This window comes from Dendrobates tinctorius, unplaced genomic scaffold (assembly GCF_039654945.1).
Source record: "Dendrobates tinctorius isolate UK_male_01 unplaced genomic scaffold, ASM3965494v1 ptg000029l, whole genome shotgun sequence".
Classification (NCBI taxonomy): Eukaryota; Metazoa; Chordata; class Amphibia; order Anura; family Dendrobatidae; genus Dendrobates; species Dendrobates tinctorius.
This window is the reverse complement of record NW_027361697.1, coordinates 30,562,901-30,587,294: the sequence shown is the minus strand read 5'-3', so window position 1 is coordinate 30,587,294 and position 24,394 is coordinate 30,562,901. Positions and strand designations below refer to the sequence as shown.

Genomic DNA, 24,394 nt, shown 5'->3' with positions numbered 1-24,394 from the left:
TTCCAGGCTGATGATGGATGTTATTAACCTCTTTTGTAAGAATATCAAAACACTTCTACTTTCCATATCTTTGGCTGGAAAACTCACAGGGTGACGATAGGAGCATTTCATTTTCCCCTGCGAATTTACCTTTCTTTTGAGACCATCCCCCCTAGATAGAAAACAATCCTCTGGAATGGTGCTTTAATGGCCAGAATGCTATGCAAAGAGAACCATTGTCAGTTTAGTCGTTTTTTGCCCATAGTTATCGGCAGCACAACAGCTGTTGACAGCGGGCGCTGTGCTACCTGCTGCAATGATTTTTCAAGGGAACCTGTCACCAGGTTTGGCAGATACGAGTTACGCCCACTGCCTTTCAGGGCTTATCTACAGCATTCTATAAGCCCCGATCTGACCTGCAAGAGAAGAAAAATAAGTTACCTGCGGGTTGGTCCAGTCCGATGAATGTCGCAGGTCCTGGTCTGGCGCCTCCCATCTTCATGTGATGCCGCCTTCCTGTTGCTTCATCGATCCCCGGCATCGCGCTCATGTGCAGGCGTACTTATCTGCACTGTTGAAAGCAGAGGAAATTACTGCAGTGTGCAGGCGCTGGGCCTCTCTGACCTTTGCCGGCACACTGCAGTTCTTTCCCAACTCCTTCCCAGGCAGATAAGCACACCTGCGCAGGAGCGCGATGCCAGGGAGCCATAAAGCAAGCAGGAGGGCAGCATCGCAAGAATATGGAAGGCGCCAGACTGCTCCCCGGGTGAGTATAATAAAAGTTAATTTTCTTCTCTTGCCGGTCGGATCGGGGGCTTATCTACAACATTATAGAATGCTGTAGATAAGGCCTGAAAGGTGGTGGCCGTAACTCGTATCTGCCAAATCTGATGACAAGTTTGCTTTAAGCCCACTTTAATAAACATTGCACCCGAAAGTCAAGTGATTGCTGTCCTGTTTTGTTTTGCATGGGCTGATTAGTCTGGAAGGAGTGTTACGAGCGCATGTTCCCCTCCATTAGTGCCTTGTCTAAATGGTCCAGAAGTCTGTTTTGTTTTTGTTTTTTTTACCAATATTCTAAATTTGACCTAATGGGGTTTGTTCCATTTCATACAATGTTCTACATCGGCTGTAGATTGTTAAAGCATGACAAACCGCACTGTGCTCTTTCCCAGGGCCCACCTGCAATTTCCCACTGCTGTTCTTGGTGTATGACCTTGGCAGCAGTGGCGGTGTCACGTTGACATTGCGGTTGCCTGTCTGAATTCAGCGGCTCTGATGGTGGAATTCTGTCTACAAAGACAAGGCCGTTGAGCTCACTGATTGGCTGTCAAAGTGACTATCAGGGCTGTGAAGTCGGTGCTCATTTTCGTGGAAATGGACTTCCAAAATATAAATTTGGTACAATGCAGGATGCGCTGAATATTGTTTCATAATTTGGGAAACTTATGAAATGTTCTGTTCCTGATCTAAGGATCTGGGCTTTTAGTTGAGATGAATCTGTGCTGCACTTTATGTACATGCTCAGTAGTGAGGCAGGGCTGTGGTTTTGGAGTTGAGATGAATCTGTGCTGCACTTTACGTACATGCTCAGTAGTGACCGGTGCTGTTGGGTTGGAGTTGAGATGAATCTGTGCTGCACTTTTTATACATACTCAGTAGTGAGGCAGGGCTGTGGGGTCGGAGCTGAGATGAATCTGTGCTGCACTTTATGTACATGCTCAGTAGTGATGTACACCAACTGAGGCTTACAATCAAGCCCCAACCAAAACATGAGCATTAGTCTTTTTAAATATCAAAGTTTATTAATAAATTATTAAAAAATGTTTGCATAATTATATTACTAGATACAGAAACAAATATTAATGACAAATCTGGCTCCATGGTATAAATTTAAATTGCCGCATAGTATGAGACATGATACAATCAGTTTGTAGAGCAATAAATCCACTATAAAAATCCCTGTGAAAACCAATCCCCCACATTTACCTATGACTACACAAAGCCAATAATGCCACTCAGGGAGCTAAGTGCCGTGAATCCACTGCATCTCAACTCACAAAACTCAGGGATTCAGCAACTCGAATCTTACTGGTAAGGCTAGTTTCACATTAGCGTTTACGGCCGCAGCGTCGGGCTGCGCACGGCTGCCTCTAAGCCCCGCCCCTGCCACGCCTCCGCCGGTAGCTCCGCCTACGAACACATGACGCTGCATGCGTCCTGCGTCCCCTATCTTTAGCACTGGGGACGCAGGCCGTGCGCAGGTATGCGTTTGGTGGCGCATGCGTCCTTTTGACGCTGCGCCAACCGGCGCCAAACGCAACAGGTTGCAATTTGGTGCGCTCGGCGCAGCGTCAAAAGGACGCATGCGCCGCCAAGCGCATACCTGCGCACGGCTTGCATCCCCAGTGCTAAAGATAGGGGACGCGTGCAGCCTCATGCGTCCGTAGGCGGAGCTACCGGCGGAGGCGCGGCGGCCGTGCGCAGCCCGACGCTGCGGCCGTAAACGCTAATGTGAAACTAGCCTAAGGGTTAAAGGCAGGATCCAATACACACAGCGAAGTAACTAACACAAAGACGCTCTAACAAAGGTAGATAATCCACATGTACACATTACCTGGATCACAGCAGCATACACCACAGTAGACAGGAGCCTTGTCACCCGACCCCGACGTGCACGTTTCGCCCTGCTTCCTCGGGGGGGCGTGTCCGAACAGAGGGTGTGCGCTCCTTAAAAATGCACTTCAACCAATGGGTGAGTCCTGGTCATTAGCCAGAATACGCTTGCCGGTGTGTGCGCTCTAGGTGCATGCGCCAACGGAGCACTGCTCTCATCAAGGGAGGCATATCAGGCGCGGTCTCGATGGCTAAACCACACCCCCCCGCGAGTAGTGACGCGGAGATGGGATGTGGCGCCAGCGTTTATGACCATCGTCTTATACCCCAAGCACGCTCGAATCAGCGCATGCGCACTGGCACCTATGAGGCTAAAAAGGGAAAGGGCCATACCAGGGTTTTACTAGTGTTTTACTATCGCACATCTGCCCATGCGTGGAGCCGGTGCTACACTGAATGATAAAAAGAAAACAAGCGTCAACACAGCACCGTAGAAGGTGCGAACATGGTTTTAACACAAGTATGACTGGCCCAAAGACTAAATTGCCTAAGGCATACTAAACTATCGCCCAACCAACCGCGCATGCGAGATACCCGCATTGAAGCACCAAATGAGAATTCCAAACCTAATTAGCATGGAGAACAGCACTAGCATAATATTCATGAGCATGCATGGCAAAAAATCAATTCACTAAAATATGCAGATTATTGAAAAGTTTGCACATATGCCAAACACCCAAAAATTGATGCAAGCAAAAAAAACATTTTGCTGGTACACAAAAGGCACCCAATAAAGGGAAAAATACGGACTAAAATCACCAAACAAGTAAAGATTGCTAGCACAATTAAATACCAAAAAAAGAAACCATATATCAAACACATTTTGAAAAAATGACATACAGTATGTATATTATCCTATTACATCAAAATAGTGGCATTCAAAACATACAATAAATCCCACCTTATAAATTCCAACCATACCCACCTACATATACAAAATTCTTTAAAATCCAAGGTGGGAGGGGAAATCTATAAATTTTTAACCCAAGTTGGAAAAGCAGGAAGAAAACTTTCTATTTTTTATTTTTATTTAACCCAGCTACTATAGAATATACAAAAGTTATTTTATCTTAGAAAAAAGGGTCTATTAAGACAAAAACCAATCATGGTCTAGAGCTAATGCTCACAGATTTGATGTAATAAAAGGGGTCCTTATTGAGCCAAAAAGTCCAACATAATATCCCCCGGGCTTCCTTCAAAGAACTTCAGTATTTTGACACAGAGTTTCTCCACGTTGATTTTATCACCAACATCATTTTCAGAACTGTTCACATGAAAATATGACAGGCTCCACCACGCCAGAAGTATAGCACACTCCACCAAACCCATGGCAAGAATATGCAAAAAAAAAAGGAGAGCAAAAATAAATACAAATTAAAAACTATGCAAATACAGCATAAACCATCACCTACATAAAAAGTCAAGAATGAAATACTGGTGATGGTGATAGTGAGGCAGGGCTGTGGGGTTGGAGCTGAGCTGAATCTGTGCTGCACTTTATGTACATGCTCAGTAGTGAGGCAGGGCTGTGGGGTCGTAGATTAGATGAATCTGTGCTGCACTTTATGTACATGCTCAGTAGTGAGGCAGGGCTGTGGGGTCATAGATGAGATGAATCTGCTGCACTTTATGTACATGCTTAGTAGTGAGACAGGACTGTGGGGTTGGAGTTGAGATGAATCTGTGCTGCACTTTATGCACATTCTCAGTAGTGAGGCAGGGCTGTGGGGTAGGAGCTGAGCTGAATCTGTGCTGCACTTTATGTACATGCTCAGTAGTGAGGCAGGGCTGTGGGGTCGTAGATGAGATGAATCTGTGCTGCTCTTTATGCACATGCTCAGTAGTGAGGCAGGGCTGTGGGGTCGTAGATGAGATGAATCTGTGCTGCACTTTATGCACATGCTCAGTAGTGAGGCAGGGCTGTGGGGTCGTAGATGAGATGAATCTGTGCTGCTCTTTATGCACATGCTCAGTAGTGAGGCAGGGCTGTGGGGTCGTAGATGAGAGGAATCTGTGCTGCTCTTTATGTACATGCTCAGTAGTGAGGCAGGGCTGTGGGGTCGTAGGTGAGATGAATCTGCTGCACTTTATGTACATGCTCAGTAGTGAGGCAGGGCTGTGGGGTCGTAGGTGAGATGAATCTGTGCTGCACTTTATGTACATTCTCAGTAGTGAGGCAGGGCTGTGGGGTCGTAGATGAGATGAATCTGTGCTGCACTTTATGTACATTCTCAGTAGTGAGGCAGGGCTGTGGGGTCGTAGATGAGAGGAATCTGTGCTGCTCTTTATGTACATGCTCAGTAGTGAGGCAGGGCTGTGGGGTCGTAGGTGAGATGAATCTGCTGCACTTTATGTACATGCTCAGTAGTGAGGCAGGGCTGTGGGGTTGTAGGTGAGATGAATCTGTGCTGCACTTTATGTACATTCTCAGTAGTGAGGCAGGGCTGTGGGGTCGTAGATGAGATGAATCTGTGCTGCTCTTTATGTACATTCTCAGTAGTGAGGCAGGGCTGTGGGGTCGTAGATGAGATGAATCTGTGCTGCTCTTTATGTACATTCTCAGTAGTGAGGCAGGGCTGTGGGGTCGTAGGTGAGATGAATCTGTGCTGCACTTTATGCACATGCTCAGTAGTGAGGCAGGGCTGTGGGGTCGTAGGTGAGATGAATCTGCTGCTCTTTATGTACATGCTCAGTAGTGAGGCAGGGCTGTGGGGTCGTAGATGAGAGGAATCTGTGCTGCACTTTATGTACATGCTCAGTAGTGAGGCAGGGCTGTGGGGTCGTAGGTGAGATGAATCTGTGCTGCACTTTATGTACATTCTCAGTAGTGAGGCAGGGCTGTGGGGTCGTAGATGAGAGGAATCTGTGCTGCTCTTTATGTACATGCTCAGTAGTGAGGCAGGGCTGTGGGGTCGTAGGTGAGATGAATCTGCTGCACTTTATGTACATGCTCAGTAGTGAGGCAGGGCTGTGGGGTCGTAGGTGAGATGAATCTGTGCTGCACTTTATGTACATTCTCAGTAGTGAGGCAGGGCTGTGGGGTCGTAGATGAGATGAATCTGTGCTGCTCTTTATGTACATTCTCAGTAGTGAGGCAGGGCTGTGGGGTCGTAGATGAGAGGAATCTGTGCTGCACTTTATGTACATGCTCAGTAGTGAGGCAGGGCTGTGGGGTCGTAGATGAGAGGAATCTGTGCTGCACTTTATGTACATTCTCAGTAGTGAGGCAGGGCTGTGGGGTCGTAGATTAGATGAATCTGTGCTGCTCTTTATGTACATTCTCAGTAGTGAGGCAGGGCTGTGGGGTCGTAGATGAGAGGAATCTGTGCTGCTCTTTATGTACATTCTCAGTAGTGAGGCAGGGCTGTGGGGTCGTAGATGAGATGAATCTGTGCTGCTCTTTATGTACATGCTCAGTAGTGAGGCAGGGCTGTGGGGTCGTAGATGAGAGGAATCTGTGCTGCACTTTATGTACATTCTCAGTAGTGAGGCAGGGCTGTGGGGTCGTAGATGAGAGGAATCTGTGCTGCTCTTTATGTACATGCTCAGTAGTGAGGCAGGGCTGTGGGGTCGTAGATGAGAGGAATCTGTGCTGCTCTTTATGTACATGCTCAGTAGTGAGGCAGGGCTGTGGGGTCGTAGATGAGAGGAATCTGTGCTGCACTTTATGCACATGCTCAGTAGTGAGGCAGGGCTGTGGGGTCGTAGATGAGAGGAATCTGTGCTGCTCTTTATGTACATGCTCAGTAGTGAGGCAGGGCTATGGGGTCGTAGATGAGAGGAATCTGTGCTGCATTTTATGTACATTCTCAGTAGTGATGCAGGGCTGTGGGGTCGTAGATGAGAGGAATCTGTGCTGCACTTTATGTACATGCTCAGTAGTGAGGCAGGGCTGTGGGGTCGTAGATGAGAGGAATCTGTGCTGCTCTTTATGTACATGCTCAGTAGTGAGGCAGGGCTGTGGGGTCGTAGGTGAGATGAATCTGTGCTGCACTTTATGTACATGCTCAGTAGTGAGGCAGGGCTGTGGGGTCGTAGATGAGATGAATCTGTGCTGCTCTTTATGTACATTCTCAGTAGTGAGGCAGCGCTGTGGGGTCAGAGTCAGGGAAATTGAGGAGTAACAGGTGTGGCTTCTCCAGTGGATCCGTGTAAAGGGACTACAGTGTCATGGCAGAACATATTCTGGAAGTGGACAGCCCCTTTAAATTTGCAAAAAAAAAGAGATATAGGAGACCGTAAAAAAGACTAGCTTTTTTCCATCTTCCACTTTGTGCTCCTGGAATCCACACTTTTCTTGTAGAAATGTTACCTGCTAGGAATTTGCCTGTTTAAAAAAAAACATTAGTGGAAGCTCCAGAAAAGAAATGTTCATGTTGGGTGTACAGACGCTGCAGGCAGCGAGCCTCCTGTGTGTGCTCAGGCATTATTAGCAAATATAGACCTTTTTTTGGATGTGAACGATCTTTAATATTTCATTATTTTTTTTTTTCCTAGCTGGCAAAAGTAATTACATCACTGAATTGCTTTAGGCTTTTTGGCCACCTGTTGTCTGGTTGTGTTGATTTTTGGACAGATAGCCGGTGCATATACCATTTCTTGAGCCCGCCGAGGTGTGCGCTATGCCGGAGTTGCCCATAATCCTAAAATGTAATGAATTTTTTAGTCTTTATTTCTTTTCACTGTCTTGTTAAGCCATGCTCTTTGGCACCAAAAGTAACATCTAAATGAATGATTACTAGGTGGCTCCTTGTGGGAATCTTGACTTTGCCTTGCAAGATGTAATCCCAAGGTTTGTTCTCTTCAGTCCAGATCTAATGCTGGAGTTATTCTGCAGAGCATCAGCGCGGCGGTATTGACAGCTACTGTATCCATCACACAATTACGTGACCTTGGTTTCTGCTTTATGGATCACTAAGTAGAGCCGTGCAGGATCCTTCCTCCGGGGTCGAGGTCATTAATTCGTTCCTCAGTTGTGTGGGTTTATAGAAGCTAACCACTCCACTTTTCATGGTCTTTTCTCCGATGTAATATTGCCTTTAAGGAGACGTGTGCCTGGTGTGACTGGACATGTTGCCTTCATGCTAATAATAATTTGCTGCAGCAATCACTTGGATGTTCACCTTTGGCAAATGCCAGGAAGTCAACACAAGGCTTGTACATTTCTAAAATAGCGTTGCACAACATGATCTCAGTTTGATATATATATATATATATATATATATATATATATATATATATATATATATATATATATACTGTATATATATATATATATACTGTGTATATATATACTGTGTGTGTATATATATATATATATATATATATATATATATATATATATATATATATACACACGTACAGTACAGACCAAAAGTTTGGACACACCTTCTCATTCAAAGAGTTTTCTTTATTTTCATGACTATGAAAATTGTAGATTCACTCTGAAGGCATCAAAACTATGAATTAATACATGTGGAATTATATAATTAACAAAAAACTGTGAAACAACTGAAACTGTCTTATATTCTAGGTTCTTCAAAGTAGCCACCTTTTGCTTTGATTACTGCTTTACACACTCTTGGCGTTCTCTTGATGAGCTTCAAGAGGTAGTCACCGGAAATGGTTTTCACTTCACAGGTGTGCCCTGTCAGGTTTAATAAGTGGGATTTCTTGCCTTATAAATGGGGTTGGGACCATCAGTTGTGTTGTGCAGAAGTCTGGTGGATACACAGCTGATAGTCCTACTGAATAGACTGTTGGCACCTTGGCAGCTTCAGCAGCTATTTGCCACCAGTTTTGCCATATTTCAGAGCTACAACGTTACTGGAGTATCAAAAAGCTCAAGGTGTGCCATACTCAGGGACATGGCCAAGGTAAGGAAGGCTGAAAAATGACCACCTTTCAACAAGAAACATAAGATAAAACGTCAAGACTGGGCCAAGAAATATCTTAAGACAGATTTTTCTAAGGTTTTATGGACTGATGAAATGAGTGACTCTTGATGGGCCAGATGGATGGGCCCGAGGCTGGATCAGTAAAGGGCAGAGAGCTCCACTCCGACTCAGACGCCAGCAAGGTGGAGGTGGGGTACTGGTATGGGCTGGTATCATCAAAGATGAACTTGTGGGACCTTTTCGGGTTGAGAATGGAGTGAAGCTCATCTCCCAGACCTACTGGCAGTTTCTGGAAGACACCTTCTTCAAGCAGTGGTACAGGAAGAAGTCGGTATTGTTCAAGAAAACCATGATTTTCATGCAGGACAATGCTCCATCACATGCATCCAAATACTCCACAGCATGGCTGCCCAGTAAAGATCTATAAGAAGAAAAAATAATGACATGGCCCCCTTGTTCACCTGATCTAAACCCCATAGAGAACCTGTGGTCCCTCATAAAATGTGAGATCTACAGGGAGTGAAAACAGTACACCTCTCAGAACAGTGTCTGGGAGGCTGTGGTGGCTGCGGCACGCAATGTTGATCGTAAACAGATCAAGCAACTGACAGAATCTATGGATGGAAGGCTTTTGAATGTCATCGTAAAGAAAGGTGGCTATATTGGTCACTGATTATTTATTTATTTTTTTTGAATGGCAGAAATGTTTATTCCTAAATTTCGTGTTGTTATATTGGTTTACCTGGTGAAAATAAACAAGTGAGATGGGTATATATTTGGTTTTTATTAAGTTGCCTAATAAATCTGCACAGTAATCGTTACCTGCACAAACAGATATCCTTCTAAGATAGCCAAATCTAAAAACCCCACTCCAACTTCCAAAAATATTAAGCTTTGATATTTATGAGTCTTTTGGGTTGATTGAAAACACAGTTATTGTTCAATAATAAAAAGAATCCTCTCAAATACAACTTGCCTAATAATTCTGCACATGGGGTGTGTGTGTGTGTGTGTGTGTGTGTGTATACACACACGCATCCGCGCGCACACATATATATGCGCATGCGCGCACACACATATATATATATACACACACACGCACGCATATATATACACAAGCATGTGCGCGCACACATATATACACACACGCATGCGTGCGCACACATATATACACACACGCGCACACATATATTTTTATATATATATATATATATATATATATATATATATATATATATACACACAAACACAAACACACACACACACACACAAACACATGCACGTACGCACACATATCCCGTGTATACACACTCATGCACGTGCGCACACATATACACACGCATGCACACATTTATATATGTTCTATGATTTGATGTTATTTTGACAGATTTAAATGGTTGGTGACATCGATATTTCTTAAACCTCTACGTGTTGATGCATGTTGTAGGTCTAGAGTTTTGTTTGTCGTAATTAATAATCATTAAATTTTCACCTTTTTTCTGTTTAATAGCCATGTTGCAGGTTTTTATTTCGTCTGTGAGCTTTTTGACACTTTTTTTTTCACCCAATTCATCATATGCAACTTTTGGAAAAAGTCTTTTTTTTTTTTTTCTGTCCGATTATATATTTTGGAAACTTGTTTTTTGGCTCAGTTGAAGACTTGTGCTTCAAATTTCAAAGGATCTTGCAAGTTTGTACTCCTTCTTTTTTTTTTTTTTAAAGGTTTAAATGAGCCAAAAAAAGGCTCCTTTTATTCACTCAAGTCATCAAACATCGTGCAACTTTTTTTGGAATTTGGTGCAAAATTCGCAAACGATAGAATAAAGAAAAAAATGCAATTGATAAATCAGGGCCTAAAACATTGGTAAAGCTGGCTATAATCTGCAAGAATGTAGCTGAAGAATTGTTCATGGGGTCGTTCATAGGAACAATCTTGCCAGCAACATGCCAAACTTGATAAAAATTAAATAAAAAGCCCGTGGTTCCTTACACGGTGCTGTGAATAGGGGTTTACAGCCTTTGGCTGCTTGTTATTTTACACTTGTATGGGTTTATTGGTAAAGCCCAAAAATTGGATTGCATATACTGTTCACGTTCTTTATTCCTAAAAGAAATGTATTCCATGTTTTGAACTGGAGATACTCACTGGTACATTACCAGTTGCAATTAGTGGAGGTTGGTTATTGCTATGTCATGTTTTGTGTTTTTTTTTTTTTTTTTTTTTTTTTTTTAAATGTTTTTATTAGTCTGTCTCATTGCCTGTGATGTTGTTTGTAATAAATATTTTTGTTACTAAACTTTGGGTGTTCCCTATTCTTTGAGCATGCATCTCCTCTTCCTTTTTCTTGATCTGTACACCCGATTTCTGGTGAAAGCACTCTGATGAAACCGGGTGGGGGTGTTTTAATTATAGGTCAACCTCTTTTTAAGGACAGGGTAACCTGAGTGTATATTCTCTCTATGTTCGAGAGAATCTGATCAATTTTCAAAATGACTCTAATCTGCGTCTAAGAGTGTTGGCATATCGTGATCTAATTCTCTTGGAGAGATCGCCATACCTCACTGAGGAGAAGATGGAGGAAGATGTCACCATCTTTTCCATTGTGTCAGTCCACGAAAATCAGCCTGCACTCGGATGTCATCCGACTGCAGTCTGATTTTTTTTCCATGCACCCATAGATTTGAGTGGGTGCGTGCCATCCAACTTTTTTTCTTTTAAGATCATGCTGAATCTCTATGAGAATAAAACCCTCTGATCGTCAGTGCCCAATAGAATAACATTGGTCCCAGTGCTATCCTATAAAACATCGGATAGCGCTCGTCCGATATGATAGAGCCCTAGGGCAGAAAATGGAGAAAATGTCAGCCAGGGAATGTCCTAAATTACCAAAATTTGCTGCACTCTATTGCCTTAAATAACTGCAAAGCCTGGAGGTATTAGTGTAATGTCCATGGCCCTTTACGTTTTCGAGCCCTTTCTTCTGTCGTTAGACACCAGGGTTGTTCCCTCCTGGGGATCGGATGTGTCAGTCATTGAGATTAAACCCTTCACCTATTACTTCCATTGATTTAGCTAGTCTCAAATGAGAAATTCGATTGACACGAGGGTCGCAGACGGAACCTTACTAGTCTGTCATTATTAGTCTTCTAACAACGTTACTTGGATTTTTGTAGCCGTTTTGCTGAAGTTTGTTGGGTTCGATTTGGATTTCTGCTTTTCTGTCCCTCAGCGCGAATCATCAGGGTGGTGGTGGGGGTTTGGTATTACCGATCAGTTCTTCTAACACCTCTAATGCTTCAGGCCTTGGAATTAGTGACCTTATTACTGTATATTCACGTAGCATTCCTACCGCTGATGATACCATTTTACCAGCTTCTCACATCATGACACGTCCTATTACATCTGTCATTAGTCGTGATGCAGTTTAATTTACATTTTTGCTGCTGTCGGAGCAAATATACTATTGTAGTGCCATTCATTTACGAGCTATTGCATTTTCTACAAGTGTTTTTTTGTTGTTGTTTTTTTGTTTGTTTTATATTCCTAATCACGGTTAATATAGGTGAAATTTGCTTCTAGGAATTGGTTACGGATTGCTGTTGGCAATCAATATGGTCCCTACTTTTCTCTTTATAGATGTTGAAGACCCAAGCATGGCATTAATGAGTAGAAATGTTAATTGCCTTTGCCGAGCTAAGATCTCGGAGGCTGACTCTACAAATAGTTACTGAATGAGCCGTGCGGCTCTAAGCTTTTGATTGAAGGCCTGAAGGTTACACGAGTTTCATGTAGCCTGCAGAAGAGCATTCCAGAGGTTCAGAGAGGCACGGGAGAAGTTCTGGAGGTGAACGTGATGAGAGAAGTGAAGGATAGACTTTGTAAAGGGAATCTGTCTGTCAGCACAAACTGACTGTTCAAACTAAGCGCAGGCGCTCTGTGCACGCTCTGTGCACGCTCTGCATGGCCAAACAGTTTGGTGTCACTTCCCACCTTTTTTGTTTTCCATCTTCTTTCTCCGCCATCACTCTTTCTTGATTGACATCACTGGCTTTATAGGGGCCAGAGGAGGCGGAGAGCCAATTGGAACTGTGCATGGGGCAAACATGCTTGGTTTGAGCAGTCATTTTGTGCTGACAAGCTTTAATTTACAGGGAATCAGCAGGTTTTTGCTAAATAATCTGAAATTCGTGCGAGCACTACAAAAAACGTGCTTGCCAACAAGGGTTTTGCCAACAAGTATAAGTCTTGTTTGCAGAGGGACCAAATACTTATTTCTCACTGCAAAATGTAAATGTGTATAATTTATACAATATGATTTTCTGGATTTTATTTTTGATATTTTACCTCTCAATGTTAAAATTAACAACCTACCCTTAAAATTATAGACTGTCAGTGGGCAAGCTTACCAAATCTGCAAGGGAACAAATAATGTATTTTTAGGACTATAAGACACACCTCCCCCCCCCCCCCCAAGTTTGGGGGAATACGGGGGTGCGTCTTATAGTCGGAATGTATTTACAGTTGGCATGGGTGGCAGCAGCGATTCTTCCAGGTGGTCCGATGCTGCAGGGGCTGGTGCGGCAGTTTCGGTGGTGCTCGGTGCTGCGGGGGGCTCTGGCGACATAGTGCGACAGTTTCGGCGGTGCTGTGGGGGGCTCCGGCAACCTTATTTGAAAGCCAAAGCCCCCCGCAGTCCCATTGCCTCGATGCTGTGGCCCCTGGGAAAATGGCCACCGGAGGCAATGCATTTGCAGATTGAGGTCTCGTCTTCCGAGATCCTGAGATCTCAATCTTCACCTGGGGAATCAATCTGGCCTCTGGGAAAATGGCCGCCTGAGGCAGCATATGTGCAGATTGAGATCTCGTTGCAGAGATTTCAATCTGCGCATGCGCTGCCTCCGGAGGCCACAGAATCAAGGCAATAGTACTGCGAGGGTTTTGGACTTTCACATGATGTCGCCAGAGCAAACCCCCCCCCCTCCCGCAGGCTGGGATGGGAGCGAGATGGTCGGACCACCGGAAGAATTGCCCGACTCCTGCAACAAGTGCTGCCTGTCTCCCCCCACCCCTGGGTAAGATGAATTCAGGACCACCATTTGATGCATTTAAATTTTTTTTCCCCATTTCCTTCTGAAAATTGCGTCTTATAGTCCGAAAAATACGGTGCTTATTTCCCCCCACTGTATTGAGCCGAGCATGATTGTGTATTGGGATTACACAAAGAGAGAGAGAGCTCAGCTGACTGGTATCTAGTGTGTATGGCCACTTAGGTTGTGTTTTGGGCATTTTCCAGCAAGGCAATCATTTTACGAAGTCTTAGGTCACCGTATGAGGCAGATATTTTCTGTAGTACGTGCATGTGCTTTGGATTTGAAATCTATCCTGTGGTTGGTGGTGTGTATTGCAAAGGGCAAAGTGACTGACTTAACGCAACCCCATTTTCTCAACCATTTCACTTCTCCATTTCTACTACGGGCTGACCGCCGAGGAAATACAACAGAAGAACATCTCCTTAATGTCTGCAGGTTATGGCTGAACCTGTTGAATTATTAAAGTTCAGCTGAGAACTATTTTGGTAGAGGGAAACAAAAAAATTGGGTACCACTAAGGCCTCTTTCACACTTCAGTTTTTTTACAATCAGTCACAATCCGCCAGGTTTTGAAAAAAACGGATCCTCAATTTTCTTTTGAGGATCCGTTTTTTTCTCCATTGACTTTCCTTAATGGCGGATTGTGACGGATTGCCGTCCGTTGCATTCGTTTTTTTTTTTGAGGATCCGCCAAAAGTTGCTGTCCGTCACCATCCTCAAAGTTTTCAAAACGGAGCTTGTAACGTTTTTTTTCTCTGGCGGATCCTCCAGAGACTGATTTAACCCGAAATAATTCTTTCTGGTTGCCGGACAGAAAAAAAATCTCTCTCTCTCTCTCTCGTAAAAAAAAAACGGACAGGTGGCATCCGTTGTCATCAGTACTAAAACGGATCCGCCATCCGTCCTTTTGGCGGATTTTGACTGATGCAAAATACTGAAGTGTGAAAGAGGCCTAAGATGGTGCCTGCGCAGTAGGATCTATCGTGTTCTGACAGCTGCTAGTTTTGTTGGAAAAAAATGTCTAAATAAAAATGAAACCGGGCATATTATCCACCGTATCACGCTACAGCATCGGTGCCTACCTGATGAATGTGAATATTTTATTTATTTTTTTAAACCATATTATGTGCAATATGTAAAATAGGGGGCAGGTCAGTGAGGGATCACTGACCTGTCATAAGCTATCGGTAGGAATACCTAATCGGAACGCTACATGAAGACCACACACACGCCGCCCCGAAGCACGAGATATGATGATTAATATTGTTTGTTCTTTATGAACAGAATGGTCTATAAATTCTAATTTGGCATGATGAGGCTGGTATATTTACACTGAAAATGCATATCAGAAATAATTCTTTAACGGTTTTCTTCCTGACATTACATTGAACAAAAGGGACATTTCTCCCTCATAAAAAAAAAAAAAACCACATACCATAAGATACGGCTTTCCCAAAACCCTGTCTGATTACAAAACCACATCCAGCAAGATGCAGCCCCCACTAATAAAGGCAAGGGGCAGCACAGGTGCAAACTACTGATAAAAACAGCCACCCCCACACCTACTAGATTATGGAGGCGTTGGCTGCCTAGTAGGAAAAATTGCACATTGATATGGCTTGTGTAGGGCGCCAGTCACACAGGTAAGTGTGATGCCAAGTGTCTGGCTTGCAGCCTATTAATGACGCCCATAATATTAACAGGCAGGCTGCCCAGCACTAGAACATGCAACATACAGGGACAGACGCCCTAATAGACCAAGCCAACAAAAAGAGGCCTAGCTGCATCCTGCAAAAAAATAAGTGCGAAAAAATTAATGCATATGATAAATACATTAAATGAGGTATTGGTTCATATTTTAGCCAAAATAAATAAGCTCGCAAGCCACGTCAAGGGTCCTCATATTTGCGAGTCCTAACACTAATATCAAAACAGCTTACATAGAAAAATTGGGAAGGCCGTATCTTATGGTAAATGTTTCTTTTTAAAAAAAAAATTAAAAATCTGGCATTGAAATTGAATGTGCCCTGTCCCTCTTTACCATGACATGATGCGTCAAAGAGGCTTTTATTGCGATTTGTCAGCCAACCGTCCCCTCCCCCGCCATATTGGTGCTCTTGGCTTTTTGTAGACAGTGACCTGTGCAAAGCAGGATTTTGTTACATACAGAGAAAAAATTTTTTTTTTTAAGTATCCTGAACTTTATTAAAAATAAAAAAATTAGTTGTAGCCTTGCAATTTTCATCCTGGGATTAGTTTAAACGCCTACTTCCTGTTTTGAGGAAGAAGTTTTCAGCAGAATTCCAGTGCCAGGTGATTACACAGGTGATCACAATGGGCTATGTCGCAGCTGTCCCTGCTACCCGTCCTTACACAATGATGCTTGGACAGGAACATTTAAACACTTTGATACAAAAGCTAGGATTAGGAGCCGATCACTGTGGCTATGTACAGTACATCCGATGTTTCCTGAAACAGGAAGTTCTGCCTACAGCAGCCCCAGTGGCCAGTGTGAATATTGAATCATTTATATTTTCTTATTTTTAATACAGATTGGGATACATAAAGAAAAACAAAACACAAAAACCTAATGTAAGCAAAAAGTCCTTTTCTGAGGATGGCGGCTTACCTTTTTAAGCTTGGCCTCCCCACCCAGGGGTACCCTTTAAAGCCTGCCTACTGTAGTCCACCTTTATATCTATGAGTGTAGAGCGCTCTTCTCTTGTCATTCTTTCTTTATAAAATAGGGGGAAAAAAATAAATTTAGACAGCACAACATTTATTGAACTGCCGTCTAACCGGCTGCCAACCAAAAGCAAAATTGGGAAAGGTTTATTACAGGATGAAAAATTAGCAGTGAAAAAAGACAGAAATGCAAATGTTGTGTTCAACAAAGGAGTGCAGACATGAGTTTTTAAAAGCGGGCGATCATCTCCACTGCAGCGCAGAAAACGGGACCCGGACACAAAAAGAGATCATGTAGGCAAGTGAAAATAAATGGACGACCCCTTAAGAACAGCTTGTCCTTACATCTGCCCCCGGGCACAGAACAGTATCGGCTGGGACAGGCATCTATGTGAAGATACTTTTAAAACTAGTTCTCGGCATTGGCTCAATAGAAAACGCATTGACCTGTAAAATTATCCTGCTGAGCAACCGCTGCACTTGACTGCAAATATACGTGGTCTAAGGCCGGCGATTGTGGAGCGATGCGAGGGAGCCGGCAGATATTCCAGTGCTAGGATCACTCAAAGGGAGTCTGAATTGTTCTTTCTCCCGGTGATTATGAAATGCAGAGTACAAAGGAGCTGATTGAACACAGTGATTTTAGGTAATCCGGTGCTGCCGACCTTAAGGCTTTTTTTTCTTTTATGAGCTTCAAACGGTAGCCGCGTAAGAAATATAAAATTACAATTGTTCATCGGGGCATTATTACATACCGGGCAGGAGGAGGGGCGTTTGGTCTCTCTCGCCGTAATTAGTGACTTTGTCTGGAAGGCAGACGTTCCGTTTATTATTATTTTTTATATACAATGGAGCCAAATTGTTGAGTGAAATATTAACGTTGAACATCAAGGGGATTTTTCAGAACGTTTGATTTTTGCTTTTCCGGAGCTCAGCGTGACACTTTGTTCGCATTTGTGCTAATCAGACCTTGCAGAGAAATGTTCCATAACATTCTCCGCCCGGTCGTGCCCGTTTTGGTGGATGTACTCTTGGCGCACATCGGAGTGGCTTGTATTGTTGGAAAGTCTGTTCTCTGTCGTGCTATTGGTTGTCTATAATGGATAGCGAGATGAAAAATTAAAACTGTAAATCCACAACGGCAGTTCACAGAACCCCATTCACCCATGGTTGGGGGAAAAAATCTGCACAAATTTTGCACTATGCCCAATGCGCCAGGTGTTTAAGTTTTATTTTAGAAACCTGCTTCTACTTTTATACTTTGTAGTGCAAAATCTATGGCGGGAAATTACTACCAAGGTAGCCAAAGGTCAAGCAGTGAATATTCAATGGCACAACAGGTCCTATATGAATCTACCAGTGTCCCCCAACCCTTGTCCTGTAAGCCCCTTCTACGTGGCTCATATGCCAGGCACTAGACTGGAACGTCTCTGTGGTCTGCGGGACAGAGGTCACCCATTTATGAACTCTAAGGGGAAGCCAGTGGTGATCAGGAGAAGTGTTGGTAAATCTTTGCAGCTCCCTCATCCACAGTTTGAAACCTGTCAGTTACTCTTCATTTCTGCAGGCGACTCTCCCTTTCCTATGTAACCTGAAAGAGAAGAAAGACAAGTTAGATTATACTCACCTCGGGATCCGGTGCCTCCCATCTTCTAGAGATGACGTCCTCCTCCTTACTTCTGCCGCGGCTCCTGCGCAGGCGTACTATATCTACCCTACTGAGAGCAGAGCAGAGTACTGCAGTGCGCAGGTGCTGGACCTCTGACCTTTCTCGGCGCCTGCGCACTGCAGTACTTTATTCTGCCCTCAATAGGGCAGATATAGTACGCCTGCGCAGGAGCTGCAGCAGACGTAAGGCTATGTGCACACCTTCTTTTTTGGTGGTGCGGATTTTTCCACGCGGATTTTGGAAAAACCGCTGGTCAAAAAGACCTGCGGTTTAGCCCTGCGGTTTCACACTTCTACAATGGAGGAGATGTGAAACCGCAGCAGATTCCGCACAAACAATTGACATGCTGCGGATTGTAACCCGCAGCAAATCCGCGTGGAAAAATCCGCAGCATGTGCACAGCGTTTTTGGTTTTACCATTGGAAACAAGGGTACTGTACAACGCAGCAGAAACTGCTGCGGACCGGCAGGGCCAGAAACACTGCGGATCCGCAGCAGAATCCGCACCGTGTGCACATAGCCTAAGGTGGTCATCATCGCTAGAAGATGGGAGGCGCCAGACCGCGACACCCACCGGACCGGACCCCCGGGTGAGTATAAGCTAACTCGTTTTTCTTATCTTTCAGGTAACATCGGGGCTTATCTACAGTATTTCAGAATGCTGTAGATAAGCCCCTGATGGCGGTGGCCGCAGCTGATAGGGCTAAAATGTGGTGACAGATTCCCTTTAAGATGTTCATCATCCATTAACAAGAGTCCTCATCCTCATGAGTATTCGTCACCAGGTCAAGTGGCCAGTTTTTGCTCTTTTTATCCCTTTGCTCCAGTGAGAATGCAGTGGGTGTTTTTTTTTCAATTTGTTTGTTTAAATCCCCATACATTTCCAGAGATATAAGCTTTCTCTTAATTGCACATTTAATATGTAATTTAATAAGGGGGAGGTGCTCACAGGGTAATAATACAGAGCGGCAATCCATGTGAACGCTTCCCCCTTTGGGAGACACTATAGAACTTGTTGGTAAGTAAAGGACCCCATGTCTGGTGGAGTTTAAATAGATGACGGGAAAACTCAAAGGAGCAACGGGAATAAAATAAAAGGGAAAATGGCCATGTTTGAACCGGCCTTCTTTTTGGGCTTGTGTAGATCAACGTATTATCGATCAGAGTGTGATCTAACACCACATCGGAATATACACAGGCCAATGGTTTTTTTATGGGGCTGTGCACATGTTCAGATTTTTTTTTTTTTTTTTTCCCCCCCTTGGACAAAGTCTGTCCAAGAAAATCACTGCATGTCAGAGTTTAATCCAATATTTGGATCTCACTTAACCATGCAAGCCAACGAGTGCGTGGAAAACACCGGCCAGCACTCGGATGACATCTGTCCGATTTCACACTATGCTGGTACTCTGATCGGAATTTGGTCCGTGTAATTTGTATAATTGGCCGGAGTCTCTCAGATGAGACAGTCTACGGCCGTGTGCACCTGCCCTTAAAGGGGTAGTCTAGTGACCCTTCCTTCTGTCTCGTTTGACATTGGGCATGGACTCTGCTGCACCCCTGGGTGGGACAGATGACGCAGGGTCTGATATTCAGCAGGTATTGTACACAGAGTAAGACCTGCAGTTGTTCACATTAAATTTGGCTCGTAGCTCTTAATCGTCTCTGTAAAAGTAAATGAGGCTGGGGACCACTGCTGGATGATGTCTTGTGCCATAGGTGGATGGCTTTTCTGTTGCGCAATGCTCTGTAATATGATGTGCTATGGTTTTTTATACCTTGAGAAAGACGCTGGTCCCGTGTCGGCATTAATAAAAAACGATTTGGAATCCCAAGGCTCTTCGTTCCTGCGGGGCAGTCCGCCCGACCGTGCCGGCGGGGCAGTCCGCCCGACCGTGCCGGCGGGGCAGTCCGCCCGACCGTGCCGGCGGGGCAGTCTGCCTGACCATGTAATTTTTTTCTTTTTTCTTTTTTTCTGTTTGAGTTGTATGAAATCTAATGGAAGATCAACTCTGTATGCCTGCCATTTCATACAGTCCTACCTGACCCCGTGCGCCCACATGGGTTGACTACACCTGTGCTATTTTAATAAGCCGTACTCCTGCTTGAATATATGATGGAGACGAGGTGACATGTTGGGTATGGCATGGCTGTGCCCTCCTCCTTTTTTTTTTTTTTTTACCTTCTGAGACATTTCAGAGCGGCACAGGATATAATTTATGTAGATGTAGCATTGATAATTCCCTGCAATCAGGCTCCCAGCACCGCACAAGCAATTGCTACAGGGAGAACCAGATTGCGATTCTGTATCTTGCTCGCTCCTTATAAATGTGCTTGTTCATCTCGGTTGGAATAGAATTCCATTGACCTCATTATCTGAATACATTTCTTGAAACGACACTTGTTAAAATAATATAGGGGGGGGGGAAACCCAGAGCAAACCAAATGTTGTAAAGCGAAATACATGCGTGACCGCCATTGCTGACAGCGCAGTTTAGCCTTGGGGCCCCAAAAACGCAGAATGTCTGATTTTTGTGGGCAGAGTCATTAGTATTAGCAGATCTCAATCAAAGTGCGGAGTGACGGGATGAGCACGGCCCGCGCCATGGCGCCGCTAATGAAGTTATGACAGGTGCTCTAATCTCTAAATAAGGTTTGATGTGTTACTACCTGCATCCGCCGCCATCTATTAGGCGAGCGCTGGTAGCGGCGGTTTAGTCATAACATCCGGCGTCCCTTGGGAATGTTGGGAATAATGTGAAGATTTTAGCACTTTTACTGCTTGCTAAAAAGCTCTCTGGTGTAAAAATATGCGACTGCTCCAGCATTGAAGGGTGCAGTGTCGTGTGGTTTACCGAGCCGTTACAGGCACTACTCATTAAGGGAAATGATGCAGACTAGTGGCGTTTACATTGACGGCCCTTGTGTATCCTTGTATACAAAGTGAGCAGAATAAGTCTGCATCGAGTCGGGGTTGGGAGCCCAGAGGGTTTAATGCGCTCCTCACCGCGAGCTATAGAGGCCAAATTTAGCACATTTTTTTCCATGCTTCCCAATTAGGCTTTTTTTTTTTTTTTATAGTAAAAATTTCTGCTTCTCGGCAGTTTTGGGATTTTCTCTGCATATCATGAATTAATTTACAGTTTCTAGGAGTTACCGTAGAATGTGGAACGTAAAACAGGGTGTTGCATAGACTATAGCGGTGTATGTATATGTATGATTATATTATACATAGAATATATATATATATTCTATGTATATTATTTATTATTATTATGCTAATATCTCAGAAGTGTGTTTTTGTTTTTCTTTGTTAAAGGTTCTTTTTTCAAAAGGGGTTGTCTGGATAGAAAAACAACAAACATGACTCCTATTCGACACAGGCAACATCTTGCTAATCAGCGGATGTCCCACCAGTGGGCCCCTCATTGATCAATTGCATGTAAAAGTTTGGGCACCCCTGGTCAGAATTACTGTTATTGTGAACCGTTAAGCAAGTTGAAGACGTAATGATCTCTAAAAGGCCTAAAGTTAAAGATGACACATTTCCTTTGGATTTTGTGGAAAAAAAAAAATATTTTTTTCATTTTTGGAATTGCAGAAAGGAAAATGGTCCGATGTAAAAGTTGGGGCACCCTTGGAGTTTTGTGTGATCAGATAACTTTGACCAAGGTTTCAGGCCTTAATTAGCCTGTTAGGGTTATAGCTTGTTCACGATCATCCTTAGGAAAGGCCAGGTGACGCACATTTCCAGCATTCTAAGAACCCAGCTTCCTCTAACCTTGTGCCAAATAAACTGCAGCCATGGGTTCTTCTAAGCAGCTGCCTAGCTCTCTGAAAAAAAAATGCTGGAGGCCCACAAAGCAGGAGATGGTTATAAGAAGAGTTCTTAAGTTGCCCTTCTTCTCACTTCAAAATGTAATTAAGAAATGGCAGTTAACAAGAACAGTGGAGATCAAGATAAGGTCTGGAAGACCAACTAAAATTTCAATAAGAGCTGCTCATAGGATTGCTACAAGGACAAATCTGAAGCCCCCCACTTGACTGCAGAAGACCTTCAAAAAGGTTTAGTGGATTCTGGAGTTGTGGTACATTGTTTTAATGTTCAGAGATGGCTGCGCAAAAATATGGAGTGTCAGAAGAAAACCTCTCCTGTGTCCTCATCACAAAATTCATCGTCAGAAGTATGCAAAAGAAAATTTGTATTTAGGTTATATATTTTTTGCCTATAATACAAAGGAAATGTCAGCTTTAACTTTAGAGATCATTTCATCTTCAGCTTGCTTAACTGAACTGTTCACAATACCAGTAATTTTGAGCAGGGGTGCCCAAAGTTTTACTTTCCACTGTAGTTGGGGGAACTTTTATCCATTTTGGATGCCCGACTGTCACTCCATTCATTCTGAATGGGGCTGCCAGAAAAAGTCAAGCACAGCACTCGTCACACCACAAGGGATGAATAGAGCGGCCGTCGACCATGTGTGCTTCTGCTGATCGGTGCAGGTCCAAGCGATCGGACCTCCGCTGATCAGCAAGTTGTATCCTATGGATACCTGATTTCACTGGACAACTCGTTTTAAGTTGCAGATCTCATTCTGTATGTGTGTGTCAGTTTATTAGTTTCTTCCTTCTACAAAATATCCAGCGTCGGTGACAATCATCCACGTGTTTGATGTCCGGCACATGAGGCCTCCACAGACCTTCATTATGGAGTTAATGGCATGGTGTTACTACTTTCCACAGATGTCGGGGTTTATCAGCATTCATCAGAGGAATGTCTGCTGCTATTGTCTGTCAGTCACTGCCTGGATTACATGCAGAGCAGCTGTGCGGAGATGTTTGGTGCCTCAGGACTTGGCGCTCATCACAAGTGTCTTTCCAAATAGTCCACCAATTTCTGTCCATTCAGAACAATATCAGTTACAGAAGTTGAAAAAAAAGACCTTGATCCATCAAGTTCAGCCTTTCTCCACCAATTGTACATTTTGTCACTAAATAGTTAAATAGTTGCAGAGTTTAAATTGGGAAATTGATCTGATTGAAAGCTGCCAGAACAGTCCTCTGAGGTGCGAAACACTGGGCAGACAGATGTTATCTGAAATGGCTGTATCTTATAGGGAAAAGGACCCGTTTCATCATGTGTAAGATTGGTCTGATTGATCAGATAGTGGGCGCGAGTGTGAATCCAGCTTAACGGAAACCTGGCGGCACTTTTTACATATGAAAGCCGTTGTATGGCCTCATAGGCCCTTATCCTCCCTTATACATATGATGCTTTACTTGTAGAGATCCAATGTGCCAGTCATGAGCAATCCAGTGTAGAAGGCTTATGCAAATCAGGCTAGAAGTGCGCTGGAGGTGTGTCAGTGCACTTTGTATTGATCCGCCCCCAGCGCACTTCCTACCAGATTTGGGTAGGGTCCCAGGACTGTCTTCTCTACATCCAAGAAAAATGGTCCTATTTACTCTGATCAGAGTTTGATCAGAGTAGCATCATTCTCTTTTTCCACTATGTCCACCATGAAAATTGGATGTCATTCAAGTGCAGTACAGTTTTCTTTTTTGTTTCCCACAGACCCATAGATTTGCTTTGACATGTTTCCATTTATTTTTTATTTTTTCTTGCAGCACTAAGTCCAAGAAAAAAATTGAATATGTGCACTACAGCCTCCTAGAATATCATGGGTGCGAGAGCTGTCGGTGAAAATCGCAGATAATCAGTCTTGTGCAGGAGCCCTAAATAAGATCTCCTTTTTATTGGGGAGAAGGACATACAGCCAAATCTGTGTGCTCTATAACCTGCGACAGGTTCACGAGAGGAACATATTCTGTATCGCTTCATGTTTTTATTGTACGACTCCATTGTAACGTAGGACCTCTCCTAAAGAGGTTTACCGCTGTGGTTCTCATTGCGCAGAAGGCCCCGCGCATTTCACCATTTGCATTGATATTCGCTCCTACAGCCACAGTATAGATTGCCGTGCTGTGGATCTGAACTCGCAGCTGCTATCAGTTTACACTGTGGATGTTTTTTGTAGCCTGGGTCTGAGCGGTCTTAAAATCTCCATCACCCGGTAGAACGCTATGGATTTTCTGCAAGCCCTAAACCAGTAGAAAATCCGGGTCTCTGCCGACCACTAGGACATGCACCATGATCCTCACCGATTAGGATTGTGCCCTCTGGCTCAGTTTTGTACCACACTTTAATATTTCAACAACAAAAGATGATTGACCACATTTGCTGACTTCATACCAGGGCTGTGGAGTCTGAGTCGGTGTAACGGAAATTGAGGAGTCTGAGTTGGAGGTTTGGCTTACCGACTCCACAGCCCTGTTTCATACAGAGTCAAAGGGTGCTGTATTTTTTTCCAAAACTAATACTTGAAAAATGAGTGTC

At 43.8% G+C, this 24,394-nt stretch overlaps 1 protein-coding gene across 2 annotated transcripts in view; it reads left to right on the top strand.

Moving 5' to 3' along the window:
* Positions 1-24,394, top strand: part of LOC141085886 (heparan sulfate 2-O-sulfotransferase 1) — a 166,143-nt gene that overhangs the window by 62,364 nt on the left and 79,385 nt on the right. The gene's annotated exons all lie outside the window — the stretch shown is intronic.